At 42.4% G+C, this 22,074-nt stretch overlaps 1 protein-coding gene and 1 long non-coding RNA gene across 3 annotated transcripts in view; both read right to left on the reverse strand.

Annotated features, from left to right (window-relative positions):
* The window catches only part of LOC309377520 (bifunctional heparan sulfate N-deacetylase/N-sulfotransferase 4), a 118,871-nt gene extending 113,661 nt beyond the window's left edge, over positions 1-5,210 (reverse strand). For both annotated transcript variants that reach the window (XM_081924909.1, XM_081924910.1), the window contains exon 1: positions 4,695-5,210. The gene's annotated coding sequence lies outside the window, so the exon portion shown is untranslated. The remainder of the gene's footprint in view (positions 1-4,694) is intronic.
* Positions 5,211-14,967: 9,757 nt separating this feature from the next.
* The window catches only part of LOC309377880, a 977,944-nt gene continuing 970,837 nt past the window's right edge, over positions 14,968-22,074 (reverse strand). Inside the window, exon 3 of the long non-coding RNA XR_014171758.1 lies at positions 14,968-15,051. This is a non-coding gene — a long non-coding RNA (uncharacterized lncRNA). The remainder of the gene's footprint in view (positions 15,052-22,074) is intronic.

Here is a 22,074-nt window from a genome sequence, read left to right on the forward strand (position 1 = left end):
GGGATGGGAGAACGGTCTCGCCATCCCTATGTGAAGGGTATTGCGTTAAAGGAATCGAGGGAGTCAACTTGGTTTGGTCCACCCCCAAGAGGGGGTTGTGCCCGTGCCTGAATCCAGGGGAGCAACTGGGGAGTGGACATAGTCTGTTCCCAGCTTTCCACCTACCTCAGGTGTTCACCCTTGGCTGACCTATGATAGAGCTCTGGGTCAGCGCTACCTGCTAGGGTGCAGGGAGCTAGTCGAACCATAGCCTATGCAACCACTCACTTTCTGTAATCAATAAAGTTGTGGCCTAGATTCTGCCAAAAATCAAAACTAAAATTTGAGTCAAATGTGTGTTTCTTTAGGGGGGAGGTCTCTGGGTCTGAACACACAAACAGGCCCTTTAAACACACTCTGCCCAGCCATTTCACTAGGACTTTCTTTATATGCTCTAGAAATACTTGGAGCCATTCTGTAAGGTAGGTCAGTATGATCAAGTCCATGTTAAAGACAATAAACATGTATATAATGGATAGAGGATGGGTCAGGTGTGGCTGAGAGGTACCACCTTGCCAAAGACAAGCAAGTGAGAATGCAGGTGAACTGAAATGTGAGAAAACAATTGCCAGCACATAACCACATCAGACCAAACAAGTGAAGGAACAGGATGATCCTGCATGGATATGCCCACAGGTAAACATCTATTCTCTTAGCAAACTCCCAAGGAAGACTAACTTTACGCATTGGGTGGCATTCAACTCAGTGTTACTCAGAGCAGACTTACTGAAATGAATGAATCACTGAGTTATAGTCGTTCATTTCAATAGGGCTTCTCTGAGTAAAACTGAGTTGAATACCACCCTTTATGTGCTAGATTAATGTTTTGCCAAACTAAGGCACAATTTAACACACATCACCTGCAGTCATGTATTTTAACAATAGCTCAGATTTTGGGTTAATATGCATGATATTCCTTTTTTTTACACCACTCATTTTTATAGGTTAAACTCCATTCACTTATAAAATGATATTAAAGGACATTTGCACTTCCTTTTTAAAAAATGGATATAACACTCTTCTGCATGTCTTTCACAATGTATCGTATAGGAGGAGGAATTTAAAATTATTATTAAGTACAGCTACACTAGCTTCTCATTAGGAGAAAAGGAACACTTGCCAATATGAAATGGAAACTTTTCCGAGACAAAGCTAAGGTACAATAGTGTGCTTTTACATAATGTTTTAATGAAATTCAACCCAGAAAACATTCTTCTCACCAGCCATACCTGCCTAGTCTGGCTCACAGCCAGATACTAACATTCTCATTTTCTTAGCTGAGGTTCTGCAGATCTTGGAAATCAGAGATGATGGCCCAGGCATCAATGAGCTACCCAGGAGTTCAGCTCTCTGCTGTGTTACCCAGCAGGAGCCCAAGGCTCTGTTATCCATCCACCCATCTACTTACCTACCGGTACCTACGCAAATATAGGGGTGTGTGTGTGTGTAATGTCTAGCAGCATTAGCCACCTAATCCCTGTACTGGCAGCCTAAAAAATTATTCATGACATACTTCCTATATTGCAGTCAGCTTGCATTTCCCTACATAAGAGATTATTTCCATGTAGGAAAATGATAATATGTGAAGCAGCCCACCATATGTTAGGTATTCAAAATACTATATCCCTAGCAAATATGTTTGTATTCCAGTCCTTGAATCTATTGCTTTATAAAAGGTTATTAAATGACAATTCATACTGTTGTAGACTAATTTAAGTAATCACTAGATCACTAGATTTTCATGCAAATTGGGAGACAAAAGTTCTCCTCCCAGTTTGTGGAAGTGGGATTGAGAAGTGAAGCATCAAATTGCTGAGAGCCACTTGAATCGCAGGTGGAACTGAGATTCTGACCTAACTCTGTCAATAATTTACCTACCATGTATGGTAAATACTCGCTGTTAGAAAATGTTCACATTGGGTCAGAAAGAACATGCTTACTAAGCCTTTGCAATTCTCATTTTCTTAGGCTGCATCCTAACCCCACTAACATTGGAATAAGCCCCACTGAATTTAGCAGAATTTATTTCTGAGTAGATGGTTTAGGATGGCACTGTAGGGTATGCTCTTGCCCTGTAGCTATCCCAGGAGCATGATATGCTAAGGATTGCAACCAGGGGACTTATTTATTCCTTCATTGACCTCATTTGATTTTTATATGTGTTCCTCTAAGTGTTTTTGCTTGAATTTTTAACTCTATTTCAAAATATAATTCCAGGAAGAAGAAAAATCCGAAAGCTATCATTAGATTTGACATCTCTGTAATGTTGGAAACATTTGCTGAGTTGAATTTCTCATCCTGTCAGACAACTTTTGAGAAGTTAAGTTATAATTGACCTGGAAAGGAAAATTATTTTAGGAATATTGGATGTGAGCCAAAGGAAGCCTATACTTTCCAAGAACACTTTCCTAATCATTCCATGCACAAAGCAATTCTAGGCATGTCTACCTGGAAGTAAATCCCACTGAGTTAAAGGAGACATATTCTCAGATAAGTGTGCTTTGTGCTGTTGCCGAAACTTTCAGCCTGTCTATATATATATATATTCAAAATGCAGGATTATTTCATGCAGTTTCTTTCTTTTTTTAAAAGTGTGGTATGTACATTATATGCAATTTGTGTTTGTAGGTGTGTTAAACCTATGAAACAAATTTGTTCCGCGCAGTATGCTATTTCATTTCTTTCTGGGTTTCACAGCAGCCTTACTTGTGAGTAACAAATCTAGTATGGTCAACTTTGAAGGTTAGCAACTGGAGGAAATGCCCTGTTTCTGAAGTAAGGCATGATCACTGAGAATGATGATAAGTTTGATCACTGAGACAATTATGACAATGATGCCTTGCCATTGTCAAACCATCCAGCAGTTATCACAGGGTTTATAGACCCATGAAGTTCTGATCAAAGTTGCCAGAGTTGAAATTGTGGGCTTTTAAAAAGCTTATATACAGACCACTTGCTTGTCATTAACTCTGATTTCCCTCTTTATATACAAATATATAGAGAGGGAAATCAGAGTTAATGATAAGCAAGTGGTCTGTGACTCAGCCATTGCTATTTATATTTAAAACTAATTCACAGGCTTTGTTTTATTCTGTCAAACTGATGGGACAGATGAGAACTATTCAGTAGCATTGTAGAAATCCCTCACCCTGTGCCAGGTTGGCACTGAATTGTGAACATTTGCCTTTCTGGAGACTACAAGACATTACACATGTGCTGATAATCAAAGAAGCCCTAAACCTAAAGAGTGAAGGATAACTTTTAACGTTTCAGCAGAGAGCTCAGCTTGTGAAATAGACAGTTTCTCTGACAACATTTAGAAAATTTGCAAGCAAAACTTTTCCCTTGTCTTCCATGAGACTTTGGCTTATATCAGCCCCTTTACTCTACCAGAGCTCCATTAACGTCAGTGAAACTGCTTTCAAGTAACACATTGGTCCTGGGCATCTTTACACACTGCCCTGAACAGATGACTTGAATACAAGTCTTACTGATTCAAAAGTTTCCTCTGTGTATAGCTTTTGGAGAGTCCAGGATCTTCTGCTGTGAATTATTTTCTTCCTAAGTAGTCTTTGAAAGAGGACAGTTCTAAGGCTGCAGTCCTGTGTCCACTTACCTGGGAACAAGCACCATTCAACGTTTACTTCTAAGTAAACATGCACAGGCGCAGACTGCATGAGTAACAGGATCCAGGAATAAAATATTACTTTGCTTGGACTCTACACTTCTAAGGCAGTGTATATTAAGGGGCATAGAAGCAGGTTGTATGGGAAACATACAACACAAGTGGCTGTAGCTGCTTTCACTTCTGGCTTATGTGAAGATTATGAATCACTTCTAGGAATGGCTCTGTTTTGAGTACTTCTTCCTGGCAGCAGTGTGACTGGGAGCCAGAAGATAAAGCAGCTAGGATGCCCTGTTTTTCTTGCTGTAACTCTAGAGCAGAAGGCACTTTCTCTTCCAGTCTCATTGCACTCCCGCCCCCGGCCCCTGTTTTCTCCCATACTTAAGCAATTGGTAGTTGCAAACACAGAACAATCAGTCTCTCTTAAATGTCCCGGACAGATGTTGTTCAACTACAAAATCAGTGGAACAGAACAAATTTGCCTGGGCTGCCTTCCTCACAGATTAGTTATCAAGGGAAGAGCTTTAAATGGTTCAGTTTAAGGATCATCCCAGATAATCATAACCTTTTGATCTGCCTTTCTTGCCAGGCTTTTAATAGTCTCGTCTGTCAAAAAGTGTGGGGCAAAGAGCATGAAGTGCAAGTCCAGACTAAGATCCTCAACTTCGTTCTTCCCATCCCATTTCCCACCGTTTTCTAATTTGCTGCTAACTTATTCTACCCTTCTAACCTCGAGACAGACATCCACCAACAATCACCACAGTTATGCCTAGTGGATCGGAATACAGCAGCTTTGAAACCTGACTGAAAAGCGTTTGGGTTATGCTCCCCAGTTTCCCCACGATAGACTTTGTGAATAGTGGGTGTTATTTGGCGATTTCCTCCATTCCACCAGGCTTCATATATACTACAGAATTATGTATATACATACAGTTATTCCATATGTCCACATGCACACCATATGTTTACAAGTAAATACACACAAAACTCATCTGAAGCCATGCTCTGTGCAAAGTATGGTGCAACTTACCCAAAGATAATTTATTTTCAAGTAACGGTCCATGAGGGGAAAGGAGAGTCTGGTGTTGAGACGTCTTCATCCAGTTCCCGGCAAGGCAGGAGTTGCTCCTTTTTTTGCAAATATCATACCCACTGCTTGAATAGTATCCCGGGAAGACTCCTTCTGCTGTGCTCCCTGTCCGCTGGATTCCTTTGGAACAGTCACATTTTATTTATACACACACAGTCCTTTTCGGAATAAGCAGCCAGCTGGAATGATTCAAACCTCTGTTCAGCACACCGTTAAAATGCAGCCTCCTTTTCGGACATAGGAATTACACCAGGGAGCAGTCACCGAACAGCAAAGAGGCAATGAGAACTACTTAATCACCCGAATACCAGCTGCTGCTGCTGCTGCTACTCTGCCTCTTTCCTAGCTGTGCTCTTCCCTTTCTCCCTCCCTCTCCGCTCATGTCTACAGAACTATAAAGGCGGCTTTGGAGGATTATGATTGGCAGAAGCAGCCAATTCCTTCAGCTAATCATCCTCAAGGTTTTCAAGGACTAGAAGCTGTTGTGATGTCATTCAGACAGTGTGGGGTTACACACAAACACATTCCAGCAGAAGCTAATTCAGAGATCAGCTGCATTCCGCTCACACCCTAGTGATTGATTAGCTGCTCCTCGAGGATTTGCATAATCTGTCATTGTACAGTTGGGCCACCTCCTTTATAAACCTGGCCAAATTAAATCCAGGAGTGGAAATGCCACTGGCTGCTTTTTGATGTCTGCAGCCAAAGCTGTGAAAATAAAATCATAGAGAAATGTGCCGGGGGGGGGGGAAGAGAGAGAGAAAAGTTTGAAGAGTGATTTCCCGGCCATCAAAAAGACAGACATGAAGGATTCTGGGGTGGGGAAGGAGGAGAGGAGAATCGTAAGACAGACAAGGTCTCACCCTTCCAGCACAGAATTCATAACGGTATTAGCACCACTTTAACCCAGAAATGTCACAAGGGTTGTAGGTTTAAAAACAAGGGGTGGGCACGCACCTCCTTTTCCATGTATTTTCTGTACTGGGGGGGGAAGTCAAGTTTTGATTTGAGAAACCCTAATTTCCTTGATTCTGATAAATTAAACACACATTACATTACATTTATTTATTTATTTATTTATATTTGAACTAATCATTCTGCTGCCCATTGTGCTTGCTTACTAGAGGGCAAGTCCCATTGAAATCAGTGGGATTTGCTTCTCAGTAAAAAAAGGAAAGGCTTTTGCTGTGATGAGCAAGAGCAAAACACTATTGGACCAAGAAATTCCACACCTGGACCACTGATGATCTAGATCAACTGCCCCTTCCTTAGCTATGGAGATTCACCAGATGCTTCCCAAACACTTTCAAGTCCATCTTCTGAATCCTAAGGATTAGAAACTTTAGGGTTTTGTTTTGTTTGTTTGTTTGTTTAAAAGGAAGGACCAAATTTTAAATATGCTGAATTCTGTGCCAAATTTCAGTATAAGTCAGTCTGTCTATCATCTCTCTCTCTCTCTCTCTCTCTCTCTCTCTCTCTCTCTCTCTCTCTCTCTCTCTCTCATCTATCTATCATCTATCTATCAACTATCTATCATCTATCTATCATGGATGGATAGGTAGGTAGGTAGGTAGGTAGGTAGATGTTGTATGTGCTATACATTAACAGTTTTTGTTTCCCAAATATCCTCCTTTTTGAATGTTTCAGTCAAAAGTACAAATCATTTCCCCCCAACGACAATAAAATGCTACTCAATAACAGTGTTATCTGGCAGCTTACAAATAATACCAAACCATTTTTTTTTGTTTTTTGTTTGATCAACCATTTTTAGGGAACTAATTTGATTCAGTCCTGGTCATTTGTTCAGCATTTTTGGATTTTATATTGGTTTTTTTATATTTTATGATGTTCCAACGATTTTATTGTACACTGCTGTGATACTTTCCCCCTATGAGTTGGCAGTTTGTAAATACTCTTATAAGCAAGCAAGCAAGCAAACAAACAAATATATGAAATATGAAAATATAATAGTCACAGAACAATAAAAGCAGCAAACTAATTCCAGCATACAAATTCCAGTCACAGAAAGTAAAACAAGGTAGTGTCTCAAATATGCAGAAACTAAAACAAGGTAGTGTCTCAAATATGCAGCAGCAGAAATAATTTCTGCCATCACTTGTGTCTGTTGGTATTTATTAAATTTATATCCTGCATTCCCTCTCAAAGGAGCACAAAAATAATAAAACAATACCATTAAAAATAAAATATTTTTTAAAGTTAAAAATGTCTTACAAACACGTAAACAATCACACACTCTCACAGTTAATAATTTAAAGATCACCAGGAACAGGAGACGACACACATGGAGATAAAAATAATAAAATTGGATATGGAAAACTTGGGTTCAAATTCCTTCCAGTCCTAAACAGCCAACACCAGGCCTCCATCTTTCAGCTTCAGTTCCCATGACAACAGAAGCATTGTGGGAAATACAGCAGAGTGCTCAGAAGTACTATATACATGACTAGTAACAATAATCACCCTTGGGCTGCTGTGTCATTTGCTCACCGCCTGTCTCATACAGGTGAATATTAGCTGAACTCCACACAAACTGTTCCTTTTGAACAGAACATTGCACTTCAGAGCACAGCAGCAGCTTTGTTTTAAACTGTGTGGCTGAAGAACAGATGCCTCTGTGCCAATCATCCTAAAAATATCTAGCAATTATCCTCGGTATTACCCTATATCTAAGGTAATCTCCAACCTCTAGTGCAATATCTTATCAGTTGTTTATTGCATTTTCCTTACGGGTCCCTCTCCCCATCCTTCTGGTGATCATGGAGACATGAAAAGACCTGCCAAAAAATGTGTGAACAATGACAGCATTTTCAAAGTGATCAAAGTGGAGCATCCACTGCATTCCTCATTCCCAACTGCATAGCATTGTCCTTTTATTTAGAAAGCAAGCGAGCAAGAAAGAAAGCAAACCAACCTGTCATTGTTATCAAAGGGGATCTGAATCACAGGTGCAGGAATGAAGGAAATCAGCAGTTGTTATCTGGCTCAGTGATGCGCTTTTTCTGGAAGAGCTTTTCTTCCAAGAATAACTTCCTTAGGTGCATAGGGTTGTATCTCGGGGAAATCCTTGTTGGGCCAGGAATGGCTTGTTGGCCTTATGTTGGCAAGTGACAGATGCAATCATTACAACAGGCGCACATCAGCCTCCCTGTGTGTTGAGAACATCCTTGGAGTCTCTGACCCCACTGTCTGAGATGAGTGGGGAGAGGACCTTCTCAGTTGTGGCACCCAGCTTATATGCTCTTCAGTCAAATATTGCTAAATAAGCAAGAGCTGAATGAGCCCCCTGCTCCAAATGCAGCTGCTTCACTCCATAATTTTATTTCCTTGCTTGTCTTTTAAGCCATTAAGCATAGTTTCTTGGTTTTGATTCAATAGGCTTCCTGCCTTCTTCCAGAAGTCATGGAGCAACTGCATGTGGGTATATGAAGTTCAGTCATATCTTAGCTTATTCAGCTAAGACTTGATTATCCAAACACAGTGCCAGGTAAAATACTTTAAGAGCTTGAAAGTGGGATATCTGAAGTATTACCTTCTCCTGCATATGTCTACCTAAGCTCTGAGTTCAGCTTCACATACCTTTTTTCTAACTGTCTCCACCAACTAAAGTGAAGCTTCCAGGGACAGTGACTTCTTGATGGTGACACCCCAGTTTTGGAAAGCACCCCACCCCCAAGAAGTCTAGTGCCTTCTTTTTAAAGAAAATTTCTCCCAGGACTTTTTGAAGTATGTGGTTTTACTGATTAGTTCTGTTTTAGACCTCATTGTTCTTTTATGATATTTCAGTTGTGCTTTATCATGTTATGTTTGTGAGCCACCTAGAGAACAATGTTGCTGGAGGCCTTATACGAAAAGAACAAGTAAAAAACACCTCAAAATGCCTTTACCTTAATACATTTTTTAATGCTGCTTTATAGCACATGCATTTTTTGCAAGCAATTTCCCCAATCTAATGCATATTTTGTTATTGTCACTAAAATATACATTTTAAGAACACTTTTCAGTAATATAATGCATCTATGAGCACTGAAGACTTGCATTGCAAGATTTTGAAAAGTGCGAACTGTGTTTTGGTTCAAGTATTGCTTCACAACCCTGAATCCGGTAGTTTCTCATTAAAATGAAAACAAAATTGTATTTCTTCTCCATATAGCACCCATCAGCCCTAGATCTCTGGAAAATCGGCTTTCCCTCCCCAAATTCCTAATGCATCTCTAGCAAATTTACAGATTAAAACTCAGTATCAAATATGAATCTCACAGAATCCAAAATCCTGAAGCAACATAGGTCCAGTTCTGATGCAAAAAGAATAGGCTGTGATATTCCTTCTAATGGAATGTTTAGGGTGGAAAACATCCATCAATGTATGTTACTCAAAGAGAATCCTATGAACTTTTACAAGTCCTATGGCCAGTCACTGTCCTTCAGTCTAACCAACCTAGCCTACCTCATAGGTTTGTTGTGAAGATAAAATAGGAGAAGAAGCAGGCATGTCACATTGAGCTCTTTAGAGGAAGGAGATGAATACTGGTGTGTGAATTGAGACTCTAAAGTTACCGTATTTTTTGCTCTATAAGACTCACTTTTTCCCTCCCAAAAAGTAAGGGGAAATGTGTGTGCTTTTTATGGAGCAAATGCAGGCTGCGCAGCTATCCCAGAAGCCAGAACAGCAAGAAGGATTGCTGCTTTCACTGCACAGCAATCCCTCTTGCTGTTCTGGCTTCTGAGATTCAGAATTTTTTTTTCTTGTTTTCCTCCTCCAAAAGCTAGGTGCATCTTATGGTCTGGTGCATCTTATAGAGCGAAAAATACGGTATTAAAATGGCCCTTCTAAGCACAAATAGTTGTGCTCTCTCTCTCTCTCTCTCTCTCTCTCTCTCTCTCTCTCTCTCTCTCTCTGTGTGTGTGTGTGTGTGTGTGTGTGAGAGAGAGAGAAATAGATGATAATCACAACAAATACTCTAAATATAAGCAACCTTTTTACAGTGCAAAATGTATTCAAGTGAAATCAAGACTTTGGGATGTGTTTGAAGCCTTCTTCTCTCTCAACTTTAATCCCTCCTACTAAACTCAAACATATTGCAAACCTTGAAGCGTATAAACATTTTAAAATTTTGTGTGCAAAGGTAGTTTCGAAGACCTGGCATCTTCCTCTTGCCTTTCTGCCGTGCGTAGCAAGACACACACCATGTAATGGAACATCAATAGAATGCAACAGCACAGATGCTCCTACTGAGGGACTTCGGCCAAGTGGTTAAGCTTGTCCTCCAAAATTTGTTTTAATTTAGAAGCTAAAATCAATACGCTTAGTCTGTACCAAAGCTTTGTTCCTTAGCAGAATAGCCTGCTATACTGAAAGAATCCAGCATAAAACAGCTTGTCTGGTAATATATGTACTACCTCATATTTCCCTGTACCTTACAAGTATCTTGAATGGGAAAGCAAAGCATCCTAACTTTAGAGAATCTGCCATCAGAAAAGACATCCAAACTGTGTATTCCTTTCAAATCTTTCAGATCCAAACTTGAGCTATTATTATTATTAATTACTACTAGGCATGGGACTTCTTATATATATATTTTTTATTAAATTTTCTGTTTTACAATTTAGAATACTCATTTAAACAAGCTTAAAATATCAATGACTTCCCTTCTTCTCTTTCCATGGTTCATTTTGCATATCATAAATCCCTGAATATTTTACATAAACTAAACCATTCAGTATTCCATTATGATATCCATCAAAACTTATTTACACTGTTGAATTTATCTTAATGCAGCCAATGTTTTCAAGTGTACACAATTTCCCCCCATATATTTAATAAACATTTTCCAATCTTCTTTTAACGTATGTTCTTGTTCTCTTATTCTGTATGTTAGATCCACAAGCTGTGCATATTCCATCAGTTTAAGTTGCCACTAAACATGGGATTTCTTATCTGCTCTTCAACATAAGGTCTCTCGGTGGGTTACAAAATAATATAAAACTACGGTATTAAATCAGTTAAAACAATTTATAATAAGATGAATGCAGTGGGCCCTAAAGCACATATATATTGAGTTTCAAAGGCCAGGATGAAGAATATGTGTAGTTTCAGTTTTTTGCCCTAACACTTTATTGACTCTACCTTAAGGGTGCTTTCTTATTTTCCTACTCCTAAGGTTGCCTGCTTTTATCAGACTATCCCAGATCTGGTTGTTATGATCCCCTTGAATCAGATCATTTTTGGTCCATTTACCTCAGTATTGCCTGTGTTGTCTGGCAGCAGCTGTTCAGGTCATCTCTCCCAGACCTTCTTGGTGACACCAAGGATTGAACCCGAGTCCTTCTGCAGGCAGAGAACATGCTCTACCATGGAGTAATGGCCCTGCCTCCGTGTATGGTTAGAATATTTGAAAATGATCTGTGCAAGTGGAGGCACGAACACATCCAAATAAAGTAACCTGACAATCTGTACTTTTTTGTTTTAACAGTACGTTTCTAGCACTCATGTTACATCAGAAGAAAAAGTGCAGATATGGATCCAAAGAAAGGAAGCAAGTAGAAAGAAGCCAGTCCTTTTCAACAGCTGTGTCTCCTACAGCAGTTTTCTTCCCTCTCACTTTTTTTTGTGTGTATGTAAAATATTGGTACTGATTTGCTGAAATATGGCCAACAAGATAAAACTAACTTTGTAACAAGAGATGAAAAAACGCAGTCATCAACACACATTATTCACTTCTGTGAAAAAGAATTCAGAATATACAGGGCAAAAAAAGAGGCAGAGGATAAAATCAGTTTAAGGGAAAGAGAAAAAAGCAATTAAGGGCAAAGAAGAAGAAGAAGAAGAAGAAGAAGAAGAAGAAGAAGAAGAAGAAGAAGAAGAAGAAGAAGAAGAGGAAGAAGAAAAAGAAGAAATGAAAGTTCTAGCTCCAAGATGAAAGCAACATACAGTGGTACCTCGGGTTACAGACGCTTCGGGTTACAGACTCCACTAACCCAGAAATAGTACATCAGGTTAAGAACTTTGCTTCAGGATGAGAACAAAAATCGTGCAGCGGTGGCATGGTGGCAGCGGGAGGCCCCATTAGCTAAAGTGGTACCTCAGGTTAAGAACAGTTTCAGGTTAAGAACAGACCTCAGAACGAATTAAGTCCTTAACCTGAGGTACCACTGTATGTGTTTATGTCACCTTCCACCAACTTGGCTGGACTTATAGAAGATGTATTTTGAAGCATTTGGAGGGCACCAGGTTGGGAAAGCACTGTTTACACCATCGTATTTCAGATATCCTATACATTTCGCATGGCAGACTCTTCCAGTTAGCTAGGTTGTAATCTATAAACACTATAGATTGTCAATTTACTTGTCATTAATGGTTTTTGTTCCCATTAATGGGAAAGTTATAGATAGAACCCTGTGAATGCTGGTCAGTTACCTGCATCAGACAACAATCCATCTTTTAATTAACCATTTTGTATTCTATAGATTCTTTCCTGAGAATGTCCAGAAATGCCAGCCACTATTTTCACAAAACCTATTTTGCCTGAATTGTGGTAAAGTTCTTCATTTTATTGCCTGCCTCTGCTACAGGAATGTTTGGGGAACTATAGGTCCTGCACTTTATTATTGTCAAACGCACAACATTTCTGTTGACATTTTTATTATCGTCTTCCAGGAGGAACAGCAGATGTGAATGTGTTTCTCTCTCTCTCTCTCTCTCTCTCTCTCTCTCTCTCTCTCTCTCTCTCTCTTCATTCATATATATATATATGAGAATCCTATAGTACCAAGGGCTTTCACACACACACACACACACACACACACACACGTATATATGTGCTTGGTACTATAAGTTTCCAGAGTTATCTTTAAAAACAAGTCTCTGTGAGTTCCATGTGCCTCTCAGATAAATTTCATGGAGGTAGGAAAGAGGGAGAGGAAACAAGAGAAGAAGTGGTAGGAAAGAGAGAGAAAGAGGTTGGAGAGAGGGAGTGGAGTAGGTGAAGAAAGAAAGAGAGAGAGAGAGAGAGAAAGGGCTGCAGAAAGAGAGAGAAAAGGTGGAGAGACAGAGGGAGGGAGAAAGGAGTGACCGACTTACAGCTGGCTCTCATCCTGCACACTACTGACATTCAACCCTCCCCAAAACCCCTACCACCCAATTGTGGCCTGGAGGAAGTATGGCAGACCAAGATCCAGCCCCTCAGCTAAAATTTTTTGTCTATAATCAACATGCCAAGGGGTCATGAAAACTGGCATTTAGAAATGGACAGGTTTAAAATTTATGCTAAAAAAACTGACACACACACACACACACACACACACACAGGCAGGATAGCTTAGATATCTTCCTTCATTTCTTCCTGGATTTTGAAGTTTCAAATTACCTGGTCCTGTTTGCAAAGTAAAAGAGGCGTGCAAATCCTCCACTCTGCACATGCGTTTTGCCAAAGCCTTCAGTTACTTCAGCTGATGTGCGCCTTTCCCTCTCCACTTTGCATCACAGATGCAGATGGGCCCATTGATAAACGAAAGCAATCTTGATGTGATTTGGCCCAATATTATTCTTTGTGCGGTTTTATTAGCATGCAGGCACTCATGTGCACATTGGTTAAACATAGCAGAGGGGTGGGGGGAAGAATCTGAATGCAATCATAGGTACAAAGCGCTGCAAACACATTGCAATTGCTCCCCCCCCCCCCCGAATCCTATCAATTTGCAGATTCATATTGGTAATGTAGAGGGGAGAAACCACAGGAAATTGCACATGCTTCAATTATGGAACTAATTCTAACAATTCTACCACTTAAACAGAACTCAAAAGGGTCTGCTGATGGAAGGAATCCATCAACGAAATGGGAGCGGGAGGCAATTTGGGGGCATTCTCCTCCCCTTGCAATGTACCCGGCACTCCCACTCCACAAATCTACTCCCAACTTTTTTTGGGGGGGGGTAATTGTGTTGGATGGGGTAGGGCAGGGTGAAGGCAATCACCCTAAATTGCCTTCCTGCCAATTCTGCTGATGTGTTCCTTCCTTCAGCAGAAAGTGAGCACTGGATACCACCCAGAAAGAGTAGAATGCAGTGCAAATGCATATGGAAGACATCTTAAAATGAATAAATGGGTATGCTTCTATTCCTAAAACTTCAAAAAAAAAAATTTCCTTCCAGTAGCACCTTAAAGACCAACTAAGTTAGTTCTTGGTATGAGCTAGTTCAGGTATCTGAAGAAGTGTGCATGCACACGAAAGCTCATACCAAGAACTAACTTAGTTGGTCTTTAAGGTGCTACTGGAAGGAATTTTTTTTTTTTAACTATGGCAGACCAACACGGCTACCTATCTGTAACTGGAACTCCTAAAACTTCAGTATTGGAAAACAGCCACTAACAACTCTAGAGCTATGGTGGGATAGAATGTGGAATATAGCCCTTAAAGGTAAAGGTAAAGGGACCCCTGACCGTTTACCTTCCCACTGGAGCAGTACCTATTTATCTACTTGCACTTTGACGTGCTTTCGAACTGCTAGGTTGGCAGGAGCAGGGACTGAGCAACGGGAACTCACCCCATCACGGGGATTTGAACCATAGGCTCAGTGGTTTAACCCACAGCGCCACCCACATCCCTAATATAGCCCTTAAGGAGAAACTAACAAAGAAACTTAGAGAGCTCAGAAACACAAAGATGAAAGATGATTTTGAATCTGTATGGCACATGTTTATTCAGTACATCACTAAGGACAGTGTTGCCCTCTCACCACCATCCATGCACGGATGTCATCAATTCCAAACTACTTATAAACTCAATGTTTGACTGTATTATTGGCATGGTATATGCATGCAAATTTTCTTGTGGGGTGGGGTTATATACCCAACATTTCTCCAATGAAAATAGGGATGTCCTATGTCATCATGGGTAACTGTGCCCCTGAAAGACCAGGTGCGCATCCTGGGAGTCATTTTGGACTCACAACTGTCCATGGAGCCACAGGCCAATTCTGTGTCCAGGGCAGCTGTCTACCAGCTCCATCTGGTGTGCAGGCTGAGACCTTACCTCCCCACAGACTGTCTCGCCAGAGTGCTGCATTCTCTGGTTATCTCCCGCTTGAACTACTGCAATGCGCTGTACGTGGGGTATCTTTGAAGGTGACTTGGAAACTTCAACTAATCCAGAATGCAGCAGCTAGACTGGTGACTGGGAGTGGCCGCTGAGGCCATATAACACCGGTCCTGAAAGACCTACATTGGCTCCCAGTACATTTCTGAGCACAATTCAAAGGGTTGGTGCTGATCTTTAAAGCCCTAAACTGCCTTTGCCCAGTACACCTGAAAATGTGTCTCCACCCCCATCGTTCTGCCCAGACACTGAGGTCCAGCTCCAAGGGCCTTCTGGTGGTTCCCTCACTGTGAGAAGTAAGGTTACAGGGAACCAGGCAGAGGGCCTTCTTGGCAGTGGCACCCACCCTGTGGAACACCCTCCCTCCCTTCAGATGTCAAGGAAATAGACAACCCTATGAAATAAATACCCTATGAAAATGACCCCTCCGCCTTCTCCTGGACAGCCAGCCCTGTATCAAATTTTTTAAAATGTCTAATGCTTTACAATTTTCTATGTGCTGTAAGCCAGACAGATTTGACTGGGGAAACCCAGCCAGATGGGTTATCCTATGAAAACAGAGGCCTCCTAAGGAAAAGAAGGACATTCCAGGATCAAATCTGAAACTGGGCTGGCTTCTGTAAACCCGGGACTGTCCCTGGAAAACTGGGACACTTGGAGGGTCTGGAATTATATGGGGATTGTTTGCTGTATGGAACATAAATACAACAATAAAATAGAAATAAATAACAGAATAAAGAAAAATAAAGAGACAGAGGAGGATGTTGACAAGCAGTGATACCCATTGGACCAGTTGGAAGGCAGACAAGCAAGTGGAGGCTGGTTAACAGCCAACTGAGGCTGAAGAGGCAGGGCTCCATTTCCCCCAATGGTTGAGCCTTCACCGAATGTGCAAAGAGTAACTAACATCCCTTCTTCCACTTTTGCCTCTGTCTTCAACTGCCAGTGGCACACAGACCCCAGAAGGTTCCTTATGAGGAAATGCAGCCCTGGGGCTGAAAAGAGTTCCCTGCTCCTACCCTATGAAAATGACCCCTCCACCTTCTCCTGGATTGTATGGGGACGACTACAATATATTGGGTCCATAATGCTGCATTGATCTAGCATTGAAGTGGCTCTCTCCCACACCCATTCTTTTGAAACATCTTATCATTAATAGGGATGGAAGAGAATTCGGTTTGGACTGCATTTTTAAGATGACTGACTTAATTCACACCTCCCAGACTATCTCATTGATTGGAATGCATTTATCCTTTGGATTTTGCAATTCTCTGAATTTTGCCATACAGTTCTCAGCTTAAAAGGTACCAAAATGCATTAAAATGTGTGTTTTAAGATAAAATGTGTGTTTTAAGAACTACATACATTAAGATAAAATATGTGTTTAAATTTATTTTTTGTACATTTTTAAAAATAATAATAATTGCACACTGATGCAAAACTAGGATAAAATGGACTTCTGAATGAACATTCTGAAATAGACAATCCATCCATCCCTATCTACCTCTTCAACCACAAAGCTCAATTTGACATTGGACAGTGTAAGTTTTGTTACTCTTTTTCTGTTAAAATGCCATTGTATATTTTACGATTTACATTAATTTTTCAGGATTCAGTTACATTCTTTTTTTTTAATCTACAATGAAAGCCTTTCATGGGATGCATTTTCTTCTGTCTAAAGTCAATACAAATCCTCCTTGCTTTAAAAAGGAGTGAGACCTAGAAACCACAAAAGGCTTTCATGCTATGTAATATTAAAGAATGTGATTACTCCAGTTTGTTCTCATAATATAATTTAAGAATGACTGAAGGTATAGGGATGATGTTCCAGATTGTGATATAAACATGCTCTATGGTATTAGCTTTCTGATTTCAAAATGGTAATACAGTGGTACCTCCGGTTACGAACTTAATTAGCTCTGGAGGTCCGTTCGTAACTGGAAATCGCTCATGAGGTATGCTTTCACTAATGGTGTCTCCCACTGCTTGCGCGCCGCCAAAACACGACTTCCACTCACATCCCAGTGCAAAGTTCCCCAGCAAGGGGCATCTACTTCCGAATTAGCGGAGTGCATAACCCGAAGCGTTCGTAAGGGGGATGGTACGTAACACGAGGTACCACTGTAATTGATTAAATTGCATGTTGAGACATACTGATATTTTAGAAAGCGTGTTCACATAAAAGAGAGCACGTGTTGCGGTTGGGGCCGAACAAAACCCCATTTTAGTGGCCAGGCCATAGATGGCTAGAGGCCTGGGAGCAGATAGGTGGGTGTTGTTACTGGGGCAAATTTGATGTTGCCAATTTAGGGCTGGGGTCAATGGCTTTATAAGCAGGGTCCACAGCTTTCTCTTTCTCTTTTGCTGTGGACACCGGATCACATGGAGCGCTTGGACTGTCTGGAGGACAGTAATGCAATCTTCTCATTGTCTGGTTACATTTATTTATTTCCCCCTTCTTTTAATCCTCTTTAGTCCCTTAAATAATTTAATTCCCCCCTTTTCCTGTTCGATTTCCCACCCCACCCCTTACCCTGCCCTGTGGGAAGATTCTCCCTGTATCTGTGGCTTGCCTTTCCCAATAGGGAGAGGGCCCCTGGTAGGGGCTTTCTTTCGCAAATAGGTTTCCCCCATTTCTCCTGTTGTAAGTTGTGGGGCTAGTCAGGGCTGTTCCCAGCTTGGCTGGAATCATTTTCGTTTATAGCACCCCCGAAGGTTGGCTTTGTTTGGGTGTGTGCAGCGCTGTTGGCCAAGTATTGATCTAGCCTTGGGCGAGAGCACTGTTTTGAGTTCTTTTAATATTGCTATGAGACTAAGATTCTCAAGAGCAGAGGCAGGGAGGCCTATTTGGCCTGCACATTACTTCCAGGCCTAAGTCTGCTACAGGTAGCAGTTAATTGTTAAGTCTCTGACCTCTCTATAAGAATGTACCTGCTTGCAGGCTCAGTTGCTGCTAATGTATATCTGAGGCAGACAGGGCGGCAGAGGCTCCCTGTGCCTCCAATGGCTATGAGCACTCTGTATATGCTTTTGAACTATGCTGTTTCTGAACAAGTTTATTTTCGTTAAGTTTGTTTTGCCCTGATAGTGGCGACTGCCATTTTAGAGACGAGCCAGTGTGGCTTAGTGGCTAAAGTGTAGGACTAGGACCTGGGATACAGGGTTCATATCCCCCTCTTAGCCATTGTTATCACAAAACAAAACAAACTGCTCCTTTTGGGCTATTCTGTAGTTCGGCCCATTTGTGGCAAAAGAGCTTTGGGTTTCTTGAAGGGGTGCTTCCCTCTAAAAGGGCAAGCAGGGGTACCTGGACAGGCTGTGGGCTACCTCAACTCTGCTATTTCACTGGAGACATTTATGCCTGGCCTAGCAGGTGATCCTAGGGCTTTGCCCTAGAATTCGATGGCCTGGAAGCGTTTCCGGCCTGAATAGTGTCCCCATGTGGTCCATGAAGCATTAGTTTCACCGGTTCCTTACATGGTTTAGTTTTTGCAGACTATGACAGGGTTTTGCAGATGCCTCCAGAGCTTGCCTCTCCCGCAGGGGATGACTTGCGGACGCCCCAGGTGCCTTCTTCCAGAAGGAAGCATTTTTGAAGGCTGCAATCCAGGAGGAGGGCAAAGAGGAGCAGGGATGATAATTCAGACATCACCTTGGACCTCTACAGGGGTCAGGCTGAGGCTGTCCTGCGTCTTTAGGGATCATCCTTGATAGCTCAGCTGGTCAGTGCATAGTGCCGGTAATGCCTAGGTTGCAGGACTGGTCCCTATGCGGGACAGCTGCATGCTCCCCCATTGCTCTACCTGGACACTTAGGCCCAGTGTCGAGGGCCTGTTGGTGGTTCCCTCATTGCGAGGGATGTAACAGGCGCCATGTTTGCAATATGCAAGCGGGAGAAAGCACCTTTGCCTGCCCGCATTGCAGTTTGCTCTGTGCATTGCAGGGCACAGCGCTGCACGGGCTGCATTTGCATTGCTTTGCGTGAGAGATTTGCATTTGCATTGCACAGAGGTGTGCATTGCACGGAGGGTGTGTGTGCATTGCACAGAGTGTGTTGTTGCATTGCACGGAGTGTGTTGTTGCATTGCACGGAGTGTGGGTGTGGGCACATTGCACGGAATGTGTAGTTGCACTGCACCAAGTGTGTGAGCATTGCACGGAGTATGTAGTTGCATTGCACGGAGTGTGTAGTTGCATTGCATGGAGTGTGTGTGCATTGCACGGAGGGTGTAGTTGCATTGCACGGAGTGTGTAGTTGCATTGCGTGGAGGGTAGTTCCATTGCTTGAAGTGTGTTTTTGCATTGCACTGAGTGCGTTTTTGCATTGCACGGAGTGTGTAGTTGCATTGCACGGAGTGTGTAGTTGCATTGCATGGAGTGTGTAGTTGCATTGCACGGAGTGTGTAGTTGCATTGAACGGAGTGTGTAGTTGCATTGAACGGAGTGTGTAGTTGCATTGCATGGAGTGTGTGTGCATTGCACGGAGGGTGTAGTTGCATTGCACAGAGTGTGTAGTTGCATTGCATGGAGGGTAGTTCCATTTGCTTGAAGTGTGTTTTTGCATTGCACTGAGTGCGTTTTTGCATTGCACGGAGTGTGTAGTTGCATTGCATGGAGTGTGTAGTTGCATTGCGCGGAGCATGTTATTGCATTGCACGGAGTGTGTAGTTGCATTGCATGGAGTGTGTGTGCATTGCACGGAGGGTGTAGTTGCATTGCACGGAGTGTGTAGTTGCATTGCATGGAGGGTAGTTTCATTGCTTGAAATGTGTTTTTGCATTGCACTGAGTGCGTTTTTGCATTGCACGGAGTGTGTAGTTGCATTGAACGGAGTTTGTAGTTGCATTGCATGGAGTGTAGCTGCATTGCATGGAGCGTAGTTGCATTGCTTGAAGTGCATTTTTTGCATTGCACGGAGTGCGTTTTTGCATTGCACGGAATGTGTAGTTGTGTTGCACGGAGTGTAGTTGCATTGCATGGAGTGTGTGTGTGCTGCACGGAGTGTGTTTTTTGCATTACACAGAGTGTGTGTGTCGGAAAAGGAAGCTGGCTTGGCGGCAGCTTTGTCGGAACTTCTTTAGGGGTTCTGGCCAGCGTCGGCCCTGTAAATTTACGTATTATGATGGCAGCACAAGATGCCCTCTGCCCAAGAGGGGGCTGGAAGCTGGCATGCAATACCTCAATACCTTTTGCCATATTCCCATTTTATTTGGGATCCAGATGGATATCGTTGCTAAAACATGCCACTTGCCTATGGAGAAGCTGTCTGCCTTGAAGGAAGTTATTTTGTAATACTTCCTCTGTAGCAAGTGATTCTTCATCAGATCCGATCTTGCTGGGTCACTTAATTAATCTTGCATGCAGAGTGGTTGCCCCAGGCCGTCCCTTCCCACTAGGCCAGGCTGCCTGCGGCCTGAGGTCCCCTTTCATGCAATGGTTGCAATTCCTAAATGTCGAAGTCCCCTTGCCTTTCTCATGCAATGGGATCTCATGCAATGGTTGCAATTCCTAAATGTATGCAATAGTAGTTGGCCATGGCAGGATACCTGGAACTTGCACAGGGATTTTCAGGTTCATGCTGATGCTGCTGGATCTTTGCCCTTTGGGTTTTTATTTATTTATTTTATTTTAATTTATTTATTTATTTATTTATTTATTTATTTATTTTAGGAGCTGCTGGTGTGCAAAGCTATGGCCTCAAGCCCGGTGTGGTGAGGCAATCATGTGACCTAACTTTTCTTGAGTTTTCCCCATTGTAGTAGCGGTTCTCATGTGGCCCGAGGAGTTCAGTGAACATCGGATCTGCTTTTGGTCTGATAACCAGGCAGTGGTGACCGTCTTGGCAAAACGGTACTCACGCTCTGGCTGAGTCTCCGCCCCTCCGCTCACGCTGTCGAGCTGCGCCGCTTAAGGTTTAATATTGTGCTTTCTGCTCCTGATTACGGGATCCTCTAATGATGTCACTGTCACTCTATCCCATTTTCAGATGGAGCGGTTCAGATCCTGGGCTCCAGACACTCAGCTACTGCCAGACTTTTCCAGACCACCTGTGGCATTTTGGCAACATTTAGTAATTACAGAGAGCAGCAGCTTCCATTTCCCCTTCTGCTTTTAGCTCTTATGGGAAGGCCTGGATGGATTTCTTAGCCTTAAGCTGGCAGCCCTTGGCCATTCAGATGAACTGGCCCCCATCCTCTGAGCAGATCCTGCAGTATTTGGTCCACCTGCTGCAGATTGGGCGTGCTGTTAGAACTATAAGAATTCAGTCCGCTGCAATGTCTGTTATACTGAAGCTTTTTTTTTCAGAGACCCTTGTATAAAGTTTGTTGTGTGCAGGGCCTTGGAAGGTTGGAATAGGCTCCAACCTCATAGGACAGTGGGCAGGAAGTCGGTCAATTTTACCAATGCAGTATCTCCAACAAGTTAAAACTTATCTGCTGGTAAAAGATCAACGCGAGACTCCTTTCAGTATTCCATTGCATTTTGGTGCACTGAGGGTTGGGGAAATGGTTGTTGGAGCTAGCACGGGGCTGAGAGTCTGGAGGCTTATTGCTTCAGGACTTTTCCTTATCTGCTTTGGAGCTTGTCATTAGAGTCGGGATCTCTAAAACAGACTTAGTGGGCAGGAGTGCCACAATCTGGCTTCCTGTCACAGGTAAGGAGGGCCCTTGCCCAGTTATGGATACCAGAAATTTGGCTTTTCATTCCCCTGGGGGCTGGCCCGCTCCTAGTGCGTAAAAATGGGTTCCTGTTAGCCAGGCATCAATGTGCTTACGTCGTGCACCAGTTATTACGGCCTGCGGCTTGCCTACCGCTGAACACGCCTCATTCCTTCCAAATAGGGCTGCTGCAAAGGCTGCACACTGGGGGCCTGTCAGTAGACAGGATTGTGAAATCATTGAATGTCCGATGCTGAGAAGGGTTATATCAGGAAGCGTCACAATGATGTCTGTGCTGATGCTTGTCTGTTATTTCCTTTTTTTTTAATAGGAACAGCTGTGCACATTTGGGCCACAGCATTGTACGCTGGGCTGGCAAGCGCGCTGACGAGTCTGGACTGGGCGCCATCTCAGTCTTCCTGCCCATGTGAACATATACTGGATGTCCAGATGGGGAATGCTTTGGGAGGAGATCCTTTGGCGGTCGAGTGTGACCTGTGCTGGTCCTCCCGCAGTGCTGGTGGTACAGCTGGACAAGAATGATTTGCC

Source organism: Podarcis melisellensis (genome assembly GCF_964234715.1).
Source record: "Podarcis melisellensis genome assembly, chromosome: 9".
Lineage (NCBI taxonomy): Eukaryota > Metazoa > Chordata > Lepidosauria > Squamata > Lacertidae > Podarcis > Podarcis melisellensis.